General features: G+C 38.3%; 1 protein-coding gene across 1 annotated transcript in view; it reads left to right on the forward strand.

Moving 5' to 3' along the window:
• The window catches only part of LOC150083370 (SHC-transforming protein 1-like), a 301,635-nt gene that overhangs the window by 233,685 nt on the left and 48,818 nt on the right, over positions 1-19,132 (forward strand). The gene's annotated exons all lie outside the window — the stretch shown is intronic.

The raw sequence follows: 19,132 nt of genomic DNA on the forward strand, positions 1-19,132 counted from the left end.
TTACTAAAGGTGACCATTCAAAGTGTGGGCTCAATTTAATTTTGCTAAACTCCCATCTTGGCAACTTTGGGAGGTAATTTATTTCATTTTTCTATAGCATGCTGCCTAAAGGTAAACTTCATGAAATTATCTTCTTTTCCGTCTTAAGTTTCCTCCCCCCCTCACTGTGGACACCTGTACACAATGAGAGGATTTCTCCTTGCTGCTGCTGGTCCTCCAGGTTACCCATCACTGGGATTCAACACCCACAGCATAAGTTCTAGGTTAACGTCATAGGAATCCAGTGTGTACTATATGCTGCAACAGTAAAGGGTTGCTAGACGTACCCCATTTTGGGGTATAATACCCCTTTTTTGGAATTATATTTCCAAGATACCCCTTTTTTAAAATTTGAAATGGGATATTTGAAAAAAGCAGAAATCATAAAACACCCTGTTTAGATGATTATTTAGGAAGAAAGAATTAACTGATGATAAAGTTGTTGAAATGCAACCTTAAAAACTCAAAAAATTACATTCTGTCCTATTTACGAAGAGGGTTGTAGAATATTTATATTATGCTTACTTTCTAACCTTTTACATTCTACTTGACTTCTTTTTTATTTCATTGTAATGTTTTAAGGCTCAGGCAACAAACTTTTTTTTTTTTTAATTTAAAATTCCCAATATCAATATTGATTTGCTGTATGAAGAATATGTTTTGTTGAAATCATTCCATAAAAATATTGAGGCAAAAGACCTCAAAAATACCACAGGTGTTTGGATAAAATTTTTAAATGCATATGAAGTATGTAATACAGAAAAAATTTTTAATTTTGTTTTTGCTTTGCCTCACTCAAATGCAATGAGCAAACGAGTATTACATACTCGTTTGCTCATTGCATGCATTAAACATTAAGCTTAATGTTTAATGCATGGAAAAAGGATAGAAATAAATTATATCTAAAGAATGTTGAAGGAGAACTGTTGGTGAAAACCAATCAAAATATGTCATGCAAAGAATTTTATGCATATGCACTAAAAAATGAAACACTGTTAAAGAAAATTCACTCAAATGAAAAGCATTACTAGGTAAATATTTTCTTTTTGATAAAATAAACCAGATTTATTGAATATGTATTGTAAACAATTATGCAAAACATTTGATGTTAATATTTATAAAAGTTCAGGTGCCTCCGTAGCCAGGTGGGCAGGAGCAGCAGTGCATAGCACACGCTTCTTGATTAGACCGGGGTTCGAGCCCGTGCCCACCAAATACGGAGGATGCGGAAAGATCAGGGAATGACCACCGCATATCCCCAGAGCAATATGGCCTTAGTTACTAATGCTCCTAAAAACCAAATAACAAACAACAACATAACATTATAAAAGTTTCCTTTAATGTTTATAACTCTTGCATTAAAATTTTCCAAATTAAATGAATTAAAGCACAGACTATAATTCAGTTAATTTTATTAAAATTTGACTAATTTTGCATTCCATGAACTTGTAAAAATCAACAAAATATAGAAATAAAATATTTGTTGTTAAAATTGTTCATTTTTTTTAAGACAATGCATGCACCCCAAAACAAGGAATGACTACCCCAAACATAAGCATGAGTGCCCCCCAAGATCAAATTTTTAATCTGGTCACCCTAGCTGCAACCCTGTGGAAACTTGCAAAGGCGCGATCCTGGTGGTTAAGGGGGGCCCCAACTTTAGCCCTGGCATCCCACTCCCAAATGCATTTATTGCTTGCCAGATAGTGGGTATCTCATTTGGGCTTTGTGGTGGGTGGGGAGCCCAGGCACTGAACTGAATTAAAATTCATATGAATCCTAATAACGTAAATTCTTCTCCGAATCCTGACATTATCCCTGTCTGAAAACCATGACTTTGAGTCGGACATCACTGCTGAAAAGAGCCAAGAAACCTGTTAGAATGATGTCCCCATTTTTCATACAGGAGGCTTTAGAGGGATTGGCAGGGTCTCCCAAGTCAGTTAGGGGACTTCATCTGGAGATTTCTTAATTGAAATAAAAAATGAAAGACACTCAGAGCAGCTTTTCCAAGCAACTGCAATTGGAGGAATATCTGTCACTGTAATATCTGCCACACAAAACATTCAACTTCTTACAATGCATCATTTCAGAGTGAGACCTTCTTGATGTATCAGAGGAGGAAATCTGCACCAAACTAAAATCTCAGGGAGTAACTGTAGCCAAAAGAATATTCGGTTAATCTTTACAATCTGGTACCCCTTCCAATTGATCATTGCAAGTAGCAGTGATGACATGGCCCACTGTGATTAGTCGTAGGGTGTTTATCCCCACCTTGCCACTGTTTTAAAATTGTAAAACGAGTTCCTGATTTTAAAACAGCGGCAAGGGGGAATAAACATCCTAATACCATTGCGTGCAAGGCATATCAATCAGTGCTACTCGCAACAATCAATTGGAAGGGGTACCAGATTGTAAAGACTAACCGAATATTCTTCTACAGGGTTGGTAACCTAAACCTAGTTCCAACAAGAAACATCCTTACCTTTACCTCTCCAGCATCGCCTAACTTCATTGCAGCCAATTATATTCATTGCTTGGTAAGACCATACATACCAAATCCAATCTGGTATTTTAAATATAAGAAATATGGAAATTTGCTTATATCCTGTTGTGGAACTGTGGTCTACACTCATTGTGATACTAAAGATCACAAGAGCAAGACTTTTTCAACCACAAAACAAAACTCTCAACTCTAAGGTTAGCACTTGGCTTATTCCCGAGCATGCCAGTGGTGGAAAGAGGAAAAGGAAATCCAGAGGTATAAAGCGGAGTTTAGCATCTCATATAAAGAAGTGAGAAAAGTGGTGAAACCAATAGCTACCAAAAAACCTACATTTCCCACAAGGCTGCAGAAAAGCATTCTAGTGGAAGATGGACTTAAATGTGCATCCAGCCTAAAATGCTTTCAGCCCCATTGTGCACTATCTTTTGAGTTCTGAGAAGCCTGTACAAAAATCTCAGCCACTGTTCCCATTTCAAATCCTCTTACTGCTCTGGCTCTACAAAAACAAAAGCTAAATGGTAAAAAAATCCATCAAAGCTGTCACCTGTAAGTCAGGAACAAATGGAGTTGGAGTTTAAAGAAACACCTGATGAGTCAATCCAGAAAATTTTTGTTGAGGAAGATATGTATACAGGCCAACGTCCATACTTCCGCAAGAAAGGTAAGGCAACGCCAGAAAAAAACAGACACAAATCCCTCAAGTTAAACGATGGATCCACCAAGCTCAAATAATGACAGTTCATTCAGTAGAATTTTTGCAGACTTCATCAGAATTTTGATGACATCAAGGCTCTCCTGTATAAGCATGAACCAGTTTGCCTCTCTTCAGGAGAGTTATTTAAAGACAATGGAAAACCCAACCCTCAAGAATTGTATAATCATTCGTAAAGATAGGATGGCTGGTCCTACACATGTAGATCGCCATTTTTGTGGGAAATTATATCCTCATTCAGCCAATTTCAATCACCACTGCATTGGAAGCTATCACAATTTGTATTTCTGTAGGGGTTTCTCTTAACTGTTTGCTCCATTTAACTGCTGCCTGGGATTTGACATCTCCCAGAATGCCTTGACCAACTTATCTCACAGTTGCCACTCCCCGTTTTCTTTTTGGGCAACTTTAATGGTCACAATACATTATGGGGTAGTGCTAGTATTAATGTGGTCAATTAATAGAGCACATGCTGGACTGTAATGACTCTCCATTTTAAACTTGGGGATCAGTACATATTTTCATCAACCCACACATGGTTTTACTGCCATTGATTTGTCCATTTGCTCCCCTTCGCTCTTCCCATTATTTCCAGTGGAGGTGACTGAAAACCTTCTTGGGAGTGATTACTTCTCTCATATCCACCTTGGTCAGTACACAACCATGTTATCCTATTCAGGCACCAGCCATTTATAGGCATTCCAGTCAGCTTGTTCAAGGTGGAACCTTGAACAAGCTGACTGGAATGCCTATAAAATGGCTGGCACACTTTGGGTTCACAGTCAGTGAGACCTCAATCAGTGGTGCAGTAGAACATGTTACAAAATGTATAGTGTAGGACAGGGGTCGGCAACCTTTTTTGAGTGAAGAGCCATTTTTGATCTAATTTTTTTTTTTTTTAAAAAAAAAGGGGATTCCGAAGAGCTGCATCTCTGCTCAAGCTGGGAGGGGGGGGGTTTAAGAAATGGAATAGAGTGGGAAGGTGTTTTATTAAAAATATTTATTTTGAAATATTATTTATTAATACTGAAAAAACGTAATAAACATCCAATTAGGTAAAATTAATGTGACTTTTGCAATTGAACTTCTTGAGTGAGTCTCTCAATATCAGTCGAGTATGGCGTAATTTTCATCATTAAACATGCTCGCATTGTTCAAGCAGTTTCTTCATTTATTTTTAATATAGTTCAGGTTTGAAAATATTTGCCCACAGAAATACATCAAACAAAAACTGATAGAAGTCCGAAAGCAAATATTTTCAAATTTTTCAAATTTATATACTTGTCCAGTAAGCTACTCCATGCATCGAACACAATATGGTCTTCCTTTTTCAACTCATCAACCACCGTCCATTTGTGTAGAATTGCAAGGGCAGCCTTTTGCCTTTACAAATCTTCAATTTTGGTTTTAAGGCATATAGTCTCTTGCACTCCACATGTCTTTGATTTTTAAGTCATCTAACTCCATTTTAAATTGTGCTTCATGTGGGCTAAAAGTTAAGAGCTGCAGTTACTTTTTTTTTTGGTAGTTGTTGGCGCATCGGCTTCTGTGGCCATAATGCACCTCCCAAGGTTTTTGCAGTACTTTGATCCAAGCCTGAGGTGGGATTCGAACCTGCGACCTTTGGGTTGCCAGGCAGGCACTTTACCCACCCGGCTAGCCCGGTCAGCAGCTGCAGTTACATGTTTAAAGAGTCGCTTGCGAGCCACAGGTTGCCGACCCCTGGTGTAAGAAGTGACGCATAAAATTCCACAAATGTCTGTGCAATTTCCTTCTTTCCCAAAACCCAGGTGGACCTCTGATTGCAAAAAATAAAGCATATGGACATTTCTGATATTATCCCATTATTGAAAATCTTATAGTTTTTAAACATGCTCAAGCTTGACACATTAGACTTCAGAATTGGAAGAACTTTTCAATTCATTTTGCATCATCTGTAACCCAGTCAACCAGTTCTAAAGTTGTCTGTGATAAAATCAGAAAAATGAGGGGCAAATATCCTTCATATTCATTACCAATCCTCCATCATAATGAAGATTCAGTTGCAGATCCATCTGAAACTGAATTTTCCCAAGTGTATCCATCTGATACACTTGGGGAAACGTTTCCACATATTTCAGGAAGAACATCTTAAAATCTAGTTTTTCTGAACTATCAAAGAAGGGGATCAATTTTGCTTCAAAGGGGCCTGAGTCATATAATCAACCATTCAGTAAAGAAGACTTAAAGGTGGCTCTTTCCATTTGCAAGGCAAGTGCAATTGGACCTGACAGTGTTCACTACGAAATAATAAAACAAAGGATCCACAGATCCCAAATCATTATCGACCCATAACCTTGACTAGCTGCTTATGTAAAGTGCTGGAACGTATGGTTAATGCTCAACTGCTATGGTATTTGGAAGAAAATAAACTATTTTCCAAAACACAAAATTCTATGGTGCCTTTCTGAAGTCAGAATATCTGGTTGGGGTTTATTTGACACCAAGAAAGCATATGATACGGCCTGGAGAAATGGCATTTTAGGTTTCTATAAGTCTGGTCTGAGAGAAGATCACCCCATTTTATTATTAATAACTTTTAATCAGACCAGACATTTCAAGTTTGGATCAAGTCCTCCCTCTCTTATTCTTTTTATTGAGTTCCCCAAGATACATGTGCCACGGTATCAAACTGACAACTCACTCATGTCATGATTCAGTAGTTTTGAAAGAAGCCAAGTTAATGGACTGCATAAAAGAAAAAAAAAAAAAAACTTTTGAATCACGAACTTCTGGTCCAAAAAATCCTAAACAACCCAAGCAAGCTTATGTAGCATCAGCCAAAAAAAAAAAAAAAACGTTTTACACATCCATTCCCTCTAAATGTTTGTCCAGTTCCTCCTTGAATTTATTTAAGCTATCAACTTCCACAATGATAGATGGAAGTTTATTCCAGCAATCAACTACCTGCTGGCTAAAGGCAAATTTCTGCACATCTATTTTATAACTCTCTTTCCTCAATTTGACTTTATGCCCACTTTATGATCAGGTTTGTAATCTGAGCAAGAGGAAAAATCCCATCAGTATTGAGCCTGCTCAACCCATTCAAGGCCTTATACAACTCAATCAGATTACCTCGCAAGTGCCTAGTCTCCAGATGCTGCAATTTACAGAACTTAAACCTTTCTTTTTAAGACCATCCTTTCGTTCCCCTTGCCAGTCTTGTTGCCCTTCTCTGTACTTGCTCAAGCAACTCTACATCCTTCATAAATGAGGCCTCAGGCCTGTACACAGTACTCAATGCATGGCCTGATCATTGCCTTACACAAAGGGATAATCACCTCCTTTTCCCTACTAGCAAAATTCCTGTATATCATTGACAATACCCCATGACCTTCTCAGGAAGTATGTCTGCTCTCTTCAGAAGATTTCATATCTGACTGCATAATTACTCCCAGGTCTTTCATTTTCTACCACCCCAAGTATAGTACCACACAGTTGGTACGTTTCTCTGGTGTTATTTCTAGGTAAAAAAAAACTGCCATTGCTGACTGGGTTTCTTTTGACCAAGTTCTTAAGACTGCTGTTCTGCCAGAAAATCTTCAACGTATTGCTCTAATTCCTCCAACTTCACAGACCAATGAGGTGTTGAAGTTGATTACAGCGTGTGTGAAGCAAGCTTGCAAAAGAAAAAGTGTAGGTTGAATTCGGTTCCTTGGCGGACTCAGCATTTAACAGAATTAAGAAATAATATGAAACTGCTAGGCAGGACATGCAACAAGCCAAAAGAAATAACTGAAGACAAGAGGAAATTACTCTTCTTGTTGGGTTATATAAGGCGGCTCGGAGATCCGCCTTATATAACCCAACTTTCTTCTCATGATATATTTAATGAAATATATCATGAGAAGAAACAGGCATGGGATTGTTTGGTTCAAACAACCATGCAAAGAGCTGTGGGGAATGGCCTATAAAATTGTTATCGAAAAACTTCAACCCTCCTGAAGTTTTTTTTTCTCAATCACAACTACTGAAATCGTAGTGACTCCTATGTGGAATGACTCCATGGGTGCAATTTTAGATGGGATTATCCTTCAGGATTATCTCTTTCCAGAATCCACAGAGTAGACATTGATGAGGTTTGTACAGCTTACTTATGCTGGCCCTTCCCACGGGGACCCTTTTACTCAATTTGAGATTTATGAGGCCATCTCTACTATGCATGATGGTAAATGTCCCGGATTGGACCTGGTAGAAATGGGCGTGTTAAAAAGAGTCTGAAATGTGTCCTCAACTAATCATTACCTTGTTGAATACTTGTAGATGGTTGCTTCCCAAAACCATGGAAGCAGGCCAACCTCAAAATTTTACTCAAAAAATTCAAGAAACCTGGAAATTTACCTTCTTATTATAGACCCATAGCACTTCTTTCTACCCTCAGAAAGTCCTTGAGAAACTTATTATTATTAGATTCAGAAATTACTATTTGGTTAAAAATTTACAAATAGATATGCAATTTGGTTTAACCGAAAATAAATGTACAACTGATGCTATTAGGCATGCTTTTGATCTGGTTGCTGCTTCTAATTCTAAATATGCCCTAGGCTTCTTCGTGGCCTTCAAAGGGGAATTTGACACCTTATGGTGGCAAAGCGTCCTGGTGAGGTTCTGAGAGGCTGGGATCTCTGCACCACTCTACACATTAACTGCAGACTACTTTCAGGACCACAGTCTTGAGGTTTCTGTTGGTTCCTATCAAATTACTAGGAATGTTACTAAAGGCTGCTCTCGGGGATCTGTTCTTGGACCTTTGTGTTGAAACATGGTCCTTGATAGGTGGCTTTCTATTGAACACTGCGTAGTGCATAGAATAACCTATGCTGACGATTTAGCTATTCTAGACGGGAACTAGAACACATATCAAATGAAGTGTTATTGGACCTTTTTACCTGGTGCTAGGTTCACAAATTGGAAATCTCCACTTCAAAAACAAAACATGCTATTAAAGGGAAATTTAAATGTCAACTAGCCTCCTAACATTAAAATAAATAACCAATCAATTAAATTGGAACATAACTATAACTACTTGGGTGTCATGTTAGGTGACAGGTTAAATTTCATTTCACACGCAAGGTTTATCCTGTATAAAATTAAAGTTCTAACTTGAAAGATCATTAGAATTAGTAAATCTGTTTGGGGCATTAAATCAAACACTCTGAAATTATACTACAAATATGTGTTTTTCCCCATTATTTGCTGTGCTACAAGCACTTGGGGATATAAAATTTATCATTCTTCAGTTAAAAAGTATCTCTTGCAAGCTCAGAGATTCTTTTTTTTGGGCCACTTCTCGAAATTGCAGGACATTGTCCATCATTGCTTTAAAGGTTGTTTGTGGTAGAATTCCTATACATTTTGAAGTAATATCCCACTATTTACTTTACTTTCAATGCATAAACATACCAGCTAGAACAGACATTTATGTTATTGACCTAAATGAATCTGAAAAACTAGATATGTCTCATATTAAAAATTAATGTTTACAAGCTTGGCTGACAGAATGGTCTGTTGCCCCTTTGTGGAGAGTGGCTAATAAATATTTTCCCCATGTCTTTGTAAGTAGTAAACAAACTAATTGGTTCTGTCCTGGACTCAACACCTTATGCTTACTGACACGACATGGGAGTATTAATCATAAATTACATGCTTTGGGTTTAGCAGCCTCCCCTTTTATGGAACCTTTTATAAACTGCAGGTGATACGAAATGCACCCCCATATCATTTGGCTGGTAGGGAATTTCACTATAGACACCATACAGTCTGGATGGTATTCTTCACCACATCTATGGCAAATTGTTTGTCTCCCATCAGAGCCATGCAGGTTGAATTTCTTCTCATCCGAAAAAATAACTGACTTCCACTGCTCAGGGGGTCCATTTAACATGCTCCTTACACCAAATTAATCAGGGCCCTTTTCATTTTTTGTGTGAGGAAGGGCTTCTTTTTAGGACGATGGGCTATAAGTCCATTTTTGAAGAGGCTTCTTCTGACTGTTACTGCACTTGCTACCACTCCTGTATGTTCTTCCCATTCTCTTTTCAGCTCAGACGAAGAAGCTTTATGGTTTTTAAGGCATTTCAAAATGTGATCCTCTTTTGGTGTAGAGACTCGTTTGTGTCCAGTTCCATTTTTCCTATCAGCAGAACCAGTATTCTAGTTTGGAAAGAAATCTACTCACTGTCAACTGATTACAAGACACTATATGCAATATGACAGGAAGAACATCTTTCCTCACGTAAAGCAACAATAGTACTCTTCCTTCGTGGCATCAACTGCATGTAACTTGCCATCCTGGTACAAGCAAGGAATGACTGCAACTCTTGAAGAATGTGCTTATATAGCTGAAAGTAACAGGTGATGCAATATTACGTCATCACCTATGCATGTCGATCTTATCTGACGCAATCTGTAAGAAATATTGCCATATACTTACATTATTCAGATCACAATTACAATTTTAAGGGGTGATGCACTTTCTTTGAACACCAGTGTATAGTCTAATTGCTAGTCTTTTGTATGGAAGTCTTTTTGCGAGTCTTTTGTATGGAAGAAGTTTCTCAGCATCATGGATTCGCTGAGTGATTACTTGTTTAGAATTATTCTAACTCTAATGGCTAAATTCTTCTGTATGGAAGAAGTTTCTCGGAATCATAGATTTGCTAAGTTTGATTACTTGTTTAGAATTGTAACTTTTATGGTAATTATTGTAATTTAGTTGATATTAGATTGTAATTAATTGATATTGTGAGGTAGCAATTTTGTCTCTGGCCATGCACTATTTGCTCATAGCTGGCGTGTGTATATAAGTATCTATTTCAGTCTGTCAGTTGTCACCAATAAATTAGGTGGTGGTTTTACCGTCAAGATCAGATTATATACTTGTAAGATCCAGTGTTGTCTCTTATGGTTCAGTAACACAAAGCACCGTTTATAGTGATCATTGGTTATTAGAATCAGCTGCTTTATAGAATCAAATTTAAAAGAAAGATTTAAATCAGTAAAATACACTACACTTTCATCGTTTATTAGAATCACATCTTCGGTTATAAGAATCAATTTTGAAAATGCCTCTGTGATATTTTTCTAAAGCATATTTTTGGACGTCGCATTTCTAGAGATCACAACCATAAAACAATAAAAACAAGTTGCAGTTTTTGGTATATTAGACTTTTTTGTTTGTAAATCTGTTAAAAATGATACTCGGTCTTATTGAATTTGTGATGATACCGATAGCTGTGTTTTTACGTAATTATGGTGAATGTGTTTTCCCTTCACTGAAATCTTCAAGCATATGAAAAACAAATAAATTTTCAGTATCTGCTCTTCATTCCTATATCTAAACTTCATAAACTGTTTACTCCATATCTCACTTGCACATGTTGTGTTAGTTCCAATTTGTGTGTGCTGTGTGCTTTGTTATTGGTTGATGCTTATCCTTTTTACTGTTTTAAATTTTACTACCCTAAAAAAAAGTCAGTGAACAGAAAGAGAGTGAATTTGTGTGTAAAAGATAAGTTTACAAATTATGGAAACATACAACTAATCACAGTACCAATCGCATTGGAAAGCGTGAAGACATGGGTGAACAGGAGTTTAATGATTGGGTGGACATAGATGGTGATCTACAAGTTACTACAGCTTTAACAGATGAAAAAATTTCCCAGTCTGTTACCGATAATTTCACCAAGTAGGAGGAAAGTGAAGATTAACCCGAATGAATTTCAGTTATAAAACGACAAACTCGTGAAGCTGTAGCAATCCTGAGGTGAGCGTTGGAAGAAACTGGTGCATTTAATCGTGAATATAGTCTGTTATACTATATTGAAAAATTTATAAATAGACTTTGTAGTGATAATTTAAAGCAATCTAAAATAAGTGATTATTTTAAATTATAATCACATTATAAAGTGTTGTGTAATTAATATGTATATCAATTAAGCTATGTACGTAAGTATAAATTTTATTTTTATTTTGCTAACTTGTGGATAATATTTTTCCTATTTTCACGTATTATTTATTTAGTAATGAACTTTTGGTAATAAAGTGTAAATTTGTGCTTTATATAGGAAAGACAGTTGTAGAGTAGATGTGTGGAAATTTGCCTTTAGCCAGCGGGTAGATGTGTGGAAATTTGCCTTTAGCCAGCGGGTAGTTGATTGGTGGAACAGACTTCCATCTTTTGTTGTGGAAGTTGATAGTCTAAATAAATTTAAGGCTGAGCTGGACAGGCATTTGCAGCGAATGGAGGGTTGAAATGGGATGGTTTTTTTAGCTGATGCTGCATAAGCTTGCTTTCTTGCATTGTATGCCTCTACTAATGCTAATATCTTTATTTTTATAGCCTGTGGATAATATTTGTTGATTTTTGCCTATTAGAATCACCGTTTATAGAATCAAAATTCAATTTTCAAATGTGATCACTAACTGGTGCTTACTGTATATTGATTTGTGCTTGTTTCGCATTGCTACAGGCTGTTCAGTGGTGCTGATCTCTACTATCGACTTGAAAACTACTAGATGTCTTAAGTTATTGTTGGTTTGTCTCTCAAGAACTGCAAGAGACAAACCTATCAGCTTCTAATGCATGGTTTTATAATGGACTGACTAATTAGACTTTATTCCTATTGCAGAGTCTTCAGCATGTGACTTCCTAACATTGCCTGGTTTAGTTTGGAGTTTTTGTTTGGGATTTATATCGAACAGAGTTGTACTTGACCTATCATTGAAGTTAACAGAAAGTGACTGTATACCATCTAAAATAAGAACTGGTACTGAGTGTAGTTGTTACTACCAATTTGCTTGTCCTGATGGGTGAAAATTTTAACTAAGATTTTTTTAAAGATGTCAAGTCTACTGCTGCATTCACAGAGTGCTACTTTATAACTATTTTAATGTTTTATTAAGACCTTTATAAGACATCTCTGCCACTTCAATAGCAGATTGCATGATCATAACTTAACACCTCTCTGAGATAAGTGTCTTAGTTATTTAAATACTTGATGTGTATATTTTGTCATAATGGCCAATGATGTTGTGTTGGTTTCCTCCAATCGATTCTTCTCATTGCCAATTAAATTGTATATACTTTCACATTTGACTTTCAGGGATTACCTGAAATCCCCAAGTCATTATGGTGCTTTTCTATAAGATTCCTAACTGTTTAGCTAATACAGGGTGTTCGGAAAGTCACTGTGCACTTTTCTAATCATATTTTGTTTATATTTCAGATTTTGATCCCAATATGGTTTTAGCAACTGAAGAACGTGTTATAGCTCATTGAACACATATTCCGAGAAGGTGGTAGATACACAGATGTGGTGCGACAGCGATTTGCTGATAAATTCCCAGATACACCTGTTTCACATCGCAATACAGTTCGTAACCTTGTCGATAAGTTTCGGGAAACAGGAGTAGTGGATGATGTCAAATGCTGTGGAAGGCCAGAAAAGCTATTGGAGGAGAAACTGTTGGATATTTCTGACAGTATGCTGCAGAGTCCATCAAAATCATTACGAAAGTTAGCTCAGCAGCATGATATTGGTCTTGGAACTGCTCATAAAGCAGTCAGAAAGAATTTAAAGCTCTTCACATACAAAATAATGTTGTACGGTACATGAACTGAAAGCAACTGACCATGAAAAACAAATACGCTATTGAAGATGGCTTAACTGATTTATCGAAGAGAATACAGCTAATGTGTTGGATGTGACCTTTTTCACCGACGAAGCATGGTTCCATCTCTCGGGTTATGTTAATTTGCAAAATTCAAAATTGTGGTCATCCGATAAACCTCGCACTTTGCACGAAACACCCCTACATGATTTCAAGGTTGGTGTATGGGTTGCGATTTCCAGACGTCGAATTGTTGGCCCAATTTTCTTTACGAACACAATAAACAGCTAGTGCTATTGTTTGGAGATTCTTCACACCTTCATCGGTCAGATGACAAGTGATGAAATCAATTACTCATGGTTTCAAGAGGTGCTACTGCCTACACAACGCACAGATCTATGCAGTTATTAAAGGAATGTTTTGGAGACCGCATTATTTCGACAGACATGTGGCCCCCCCACGCTCATCAGATCTAAATCCACCAGACTTTTATCTGAGGGGAGCAGCAAAATCTGCAGTGTATCGAGCTTGTCTGCACACGCTGGATGACTTGAAAGTAGCGATAACAGTATTCATTCAGTATTTCAAGTGAGCAACTGATAGCGGTGTTTAGAAACAAAATAAGAAGGATCCAAGCCTGTATTGATGCTAAGGGGGGGGTCATTTTCAACATTGTTTATAATTGTCTTTCATATTTACCTCCTGTATTCTATATTGAAACACGTCTGTTAATAAATATGTGCACAGTGACTTTCCGAACACCCTGTATTTTAAACGCTTTGTCATAGAAAAGAATTTTCTATTGTATGTTATTCATGGTTTAACATACTTTTTTTTTTTATCCATAACATAAGTTTTGGTATGAATACTAGGTTAACATATGGTTTGTTTAACCGTGTTAGTTTGCTGCTGGTCGGCTTCTTTTCTGTTACCTAAACAGCTAATTTTAATTTTCGGGAAATCTCTTCCTGCTCCTCAACTTTCTATCCTCTTTTTCTCTTCCTCTCCCTTTCACCCCTACTTCTCTCACTTATTCATGTTTCAGTTCTCAAAAGTACTCTTGAGGTTTTCAGGTAATCCCTGAAAGCTCCAATAAGTGTCTGGTGTACAATCCCTGGCATGCCTCCATGTGGCAAGGAATGGAGGTCAGGGCGTGGGGAACCATTGCCCCCACCCCATGGCTGCAAAGTTGCCAGGTGCCACCACTCAACATTCAACAGAACCACACACATGACACATCCACACACTCTCATATACTGCTGGCTTTGGCACATGCCTTACAGACAAAACTGTGGCATATAGGAGAAACCATGGAGACTGCTTGAAAAACAAAAATACCTTGAATACGTTGTGCTTTCTGTATATATTGTACTCCTCCATATTCAACTTTTGCATCCCTGATGTCTGAGTGAACCACCTGTCCGACCTCCCTACAATATCTGCATTTGATGACTTGACAAATATTCAAAGTCATAAAAGTGGAAGTTTTCTTTTATACACTGCTTTGATATTCATTTAGACCTAATTCATTATTTACTCAGTTTGGCATACATTTGCTAACAGATGCCACCCTCCAGCTGCTGAGCAGAAGGTAAGTTTCAATCATGGAGGTGGCTCAGGTTTTTAAATGCATAGTGGATTCTCCCATTTAGCTGATACTATACAGTCTAAAAAGATATTAACAAGTCAAGCAGAACTGATGATAATGGTATTCATCTTTAACTTGGATGTAAGGCCAAGCTTTAGTGCATAGTTCTTGGTGTCAAATCTTTTAAATGAGCAGAAAGTTCCCCATAATTGAATACCTAATGCAATAATGTGCTTCAAATCAGTATAACAGGAGTGCTGTGGCTTGGGGAGAATGGAGAGGGGAGGGCTGTTGTCCTCCAAATCACTAAATATACTGCCTATTGCGGATCTATCTGGTATAGGTCAGGATACAGCCGGGGGGGGGGGTGTTCTTACAATTACCCTATCTCTACAGGATAATGTTTGATAAATCATTGATAAAACACCATGGGCTTTCCTGGCTACCTGTTTACGCGATTCAGAAAACTTCATATCTGCCTACGTAACTCCCAGATCTCTTTCCTCCTCCACTGCATACATGTATACCAATGCTATGAGCATAGTAAATAAATTTGATGAATTTTAAATGCTGATTAATTCATCAAATGCAGATCTTGTGGGGTTATCAATGACAGCATGAATATGGTTGAGGGCAATGAGTACTAGAATATGGAGAGTACAATGTTTTCTGTATACAGAACAGGAAGAAGGGAAGAGTTATGCTCTTAGTTTAAGAAGCACAAAATTTGTGTGCATCCATTTGACATGGGTGGCCAGGGCAATGTTGTGTCAGTTTGGTATGACATAAGCAGTGGGAAAACAAAAATGAGATTAGAAGTGTGTTATTGGCCAAATGACTGTGGTGAGTACAAAGAACAACGATACGGAGAAATGGAGTGGGCCATTAAATCATAATGTCTTATAATTGGGGATTTTCACTTTCCAGATATTGACAAGAACTTGTGGATTGGTCACTCGCACAATGGCAAGACTTTTGCGGATTTATTGGATGATTATTTTCTATAACAGTATGTTAGAAAAGCAACAAGAGAGCAATACTCTTTATCTGATTATCAGCAGTGATTATTCATGCATTAAAAATCTACAGATAAGGGAACCACTAGGTTGGCAGTGATCAGAGTGTATTAATGTGATATTTACTTAAAGATGTAACTACTATTGAGGGTTAGGGAAGGATTTTTGCTCTTGTAGAACAGATTTCAGTGGTCTGAGACAGTTTTTAAATTCTGTGAAATCAAACCCATTAACGTTGTTACCAACAACAAATTTTAAATGAGAAGTATTCAGGGAAACGATTGCAGAAGCTACTAGGCTTTTCATACCAAGAAATTCAGTTCAAGACATGTACCTAAATCTGTGTCTATGAACTGTTGAGACGTTGTGGCAGAGAATAAAAATACATGCAATGCATATGTATTATCACGTGATAAACAAGCATATGGTAGATATAAACTAATCTGCAATCAAGTCAAAAGGAAGGTAAGGCCAGACTGTGGCAGATTATGACAGATCTCTGGCAAACAATGGCAAAAATAGGAACAAAGACTTCCTTACTTTCACATTGATATTAACAGAAGGAAGGGAGGATGGGGCTGAATCATACTGATCCACCTGATGTTTGATGGCTTAACTGTGGATTAACCTGCTCAGGTTGAATAGCTATTTTTCATCTATATTCACATAAGAGGAAGGGCTATGCCAGAAGTTTATCAAACTGTAACAGGGAGCTAAACGATTTTCTGTTAACTGTGAGGAAAGTGAAAGAGAAATTATTGAAGTTAAACATAAAAAAGGCACCAGGGGTGGATGGTATCCGTCCAGTTATATTACAGGAGGCAGATAAGGAGGTAAGCAAACCCCTAGCCATAATTATAATTATGAGAGCATCTTTGGATTCTGTGAACGTCTCTATGGACTGGAGATATATATTTCTAATTCACAAAGGTTGATAAAAGAGTGACATGAGTAATTACAGACCTGTTAACTTACCTTCTGTTCCAGGGCCCCTCGACGTGGGCACCTGTACGTGTTGAGGGGACCTCCCAGTGACGCTGCTGGACTTCCAGACTAGCGTCACTGGGATCCAACGCCCACAGCCCAGGTTCCAGGCTTATATCAATGGAATCCGGCGTGTTTGCCGTGCGCTGTGACCAGTTGAAATTCAGAAAGGGGGATCCTGGTGGTTGAGGGGCCCAGCTTCAATACACCACTTTGGCCCCTGCTTCGACAAGACGGGAGGTCCTGGAAGGCCCGGCTAGGATCAATCAGCTAGTAGGCTCGCCTGCGAGGGTCAACTGTGTCAATGCCATGCCACTACCCTCATGGTCCGAGGGACAGGATTCAGGCTGGCGGCGGTGCGGGTATGGTGTCTGGGTAGCCCTGGCGTCCCACTTCCGAGCGCATTTATTGCTGCCGGGTAGTGGGCGTCCCTTTGGGCTCCATGGTGGGTGGGGAGCCCGGGCACTGAACCACTTCAAAACTTCATGAATCCTGATAAATATATTCCTTCAGGGGCCCCAACCCAGTCCCTATCTAAAAACAGAGACGGAGAGGCAGATAGCATTATTGCTACAAAGAGGCAGTGAACCGAACTACCATCAGGGCCTCTCCCAAGGTTCTTAATTATGCACTCCACGAATGAAACACCGATTGGTAAAATGTCGCCCTTTTTTATTCAAAAAGGGTTAGATGGGTTAGCAGGTTCACCCACATCAGTTAAGAGGCTTCGTTCTGGGGATCTCTTGATTGAATCTAAAAATGACAGGTAATCAGAACATTTCCTCCGAGTAACATCAATCGGAGGAATACCCATAACAGTGGCACCACACAGAACACTCAATTCATCGAGAGGTGTCATTTCGGAGTGGGACCTTCTAGACGTAACCGAGGAGGAAATCTGCTCCGAATTAAAACCACAGGGAGTTATTGCCGTCAAGAGAATTAATGCGCGAAGGGATGGAAAAATTGTTAAAACCAGGAGCGTTATCCTGACTTTTAACTCTCCTAAACCTCCTGACGAGATTAAAGCTCGATACATAAATTGTTCAGTGCATCCATACGTTCCGAACCCTTTACGGTGTTTTAAATGCCAGAAGTATGGACATTCTCAAATGGCCTGCCGTGGAGTCCTTGCATGCGCTCGATGCGGTGCAAAGGACCACGAAACAACAGCATGTTCAGCCGTAAAACCCACCTGTATTAACTGTGAAGGCGAACACCCGGCCTACTCACGAGCATGCCAGAGGTGGAAAAAAGAAAAAGAAATTCAACGGCTGAAGGCAGAGCTAAATATATCATACCAGGAGGCAAGGAAATCAGTGAAACCCCTCAATATCAACAAACCTATCTACGCCCAGAAGGTAGCAGGGAGATGTTCCGTCGGAACTCAGACAGACATGACCATTCCTCCAAAGGAGTCTTTCACTCCCATCGCGCGTTATCTCCTAAGTTCTCAAAAACTGTTTTTAGTAATTGGTTATCCAGTTTTCTCTCTGATCGCTCACTGAGGGTGATGGTAGATGGATCTTTGTCTTCTAACTTCTCCACTAATGCCGGTGTCCCCGAAGGTTCAATTCTTTCCCCCACTTTTTTCCTCTTGTATATTAATGACCTTCTTCTATTGACTGGAAATCCTATCCATAGTTTTGCCGATGATAGCACATTGCATTCTACTTTCCATTTTGAGAAACCTTGTCCTGCTCAATCAGCTTCAATTTCTCAAAAATCTGCTACCAATTCCTTAAATTCCGATCTTCAGGTAATTCTCCAGTGGGGCAAAGACAACTTAGTTGATTTCAATCCTTCTAAAACTCAGTCTTGTCTTATATCTTGCAAAAAGGATTGTTCTGCTCCTATACTTATCTTTAGTGACATTCCGATTTCTAGGAAAAATGAAATATCTCTTTTGGGGATTACCCTGACTTCTAATCTCTCTTGGCACAAGCACATTACAAATATTGTTTCCTCTGCATCTAAAAAACTTGGTTTTCTCTTTTGCTCTCAGCGTTACTTTTCTTCCAAACAGCTGCTCACTCTGTATAAATCGCAAATCCGCCCTGCCATGGAATATTGTTCCGACATCTGGGGTGGTGTCCCCAAAACCTCTCTCAGGCTTCTTGATTCCATTCAGAAGAGGGCAGTTAGGTTAATTAATGATTGATCTCTAACAGAGTCTCTCCACTTGCTCTCTCATAGACGTTCTGTTTCTGCTGCTTCCCTTTTCTACAGATACTTCCATGGGCACTGTTCTTCTGAATTGGCTTCTATAATTCCCGCTCTCTCTTTCAAAATGGTCCAAACCCGTGCTGCCACAAGCCAACATCCATTTACTGTCCAACTCCAAACTCACAGAACCAACTTTTCATCTTCCTCGTTTATTCATTCAACTGCCATTTTCTGGAACAACCTTCCTTCATACGTATTTCCTGAAAATTACGGTCTACAGAAGTTCAAGTCTAATGTCAACAAATATCTTCTTTCGTCTTCTGAACCTCCAACCTATAGTACTAAGTACTATAGGTTCTAATACATCTCGTGTTTGGGGTTTACATAAAAAAAAAAAAAAAAAAGATAAAGGAATGGTTGAGTTCAAGAAGACAGAAGGTTGTTATCAATGTACACTGCTCTTTGGGGAC

This window comes from Mastigoproctus giganteus, chromosome 7 (genome assembly GCF_048544385.1).
Source record: "Mastigoproctus giganteus isolate SK-2022 chromosome 7, ASM4854438v1, whole genome shotgun sequence".
Lineage (NCBI taxonomy): Eukaryota > Metazoa > Arthropoda > Arachnida > Uropygi > Thelyphonidae > Mastigoproctus > Mastigoproctus giganteus.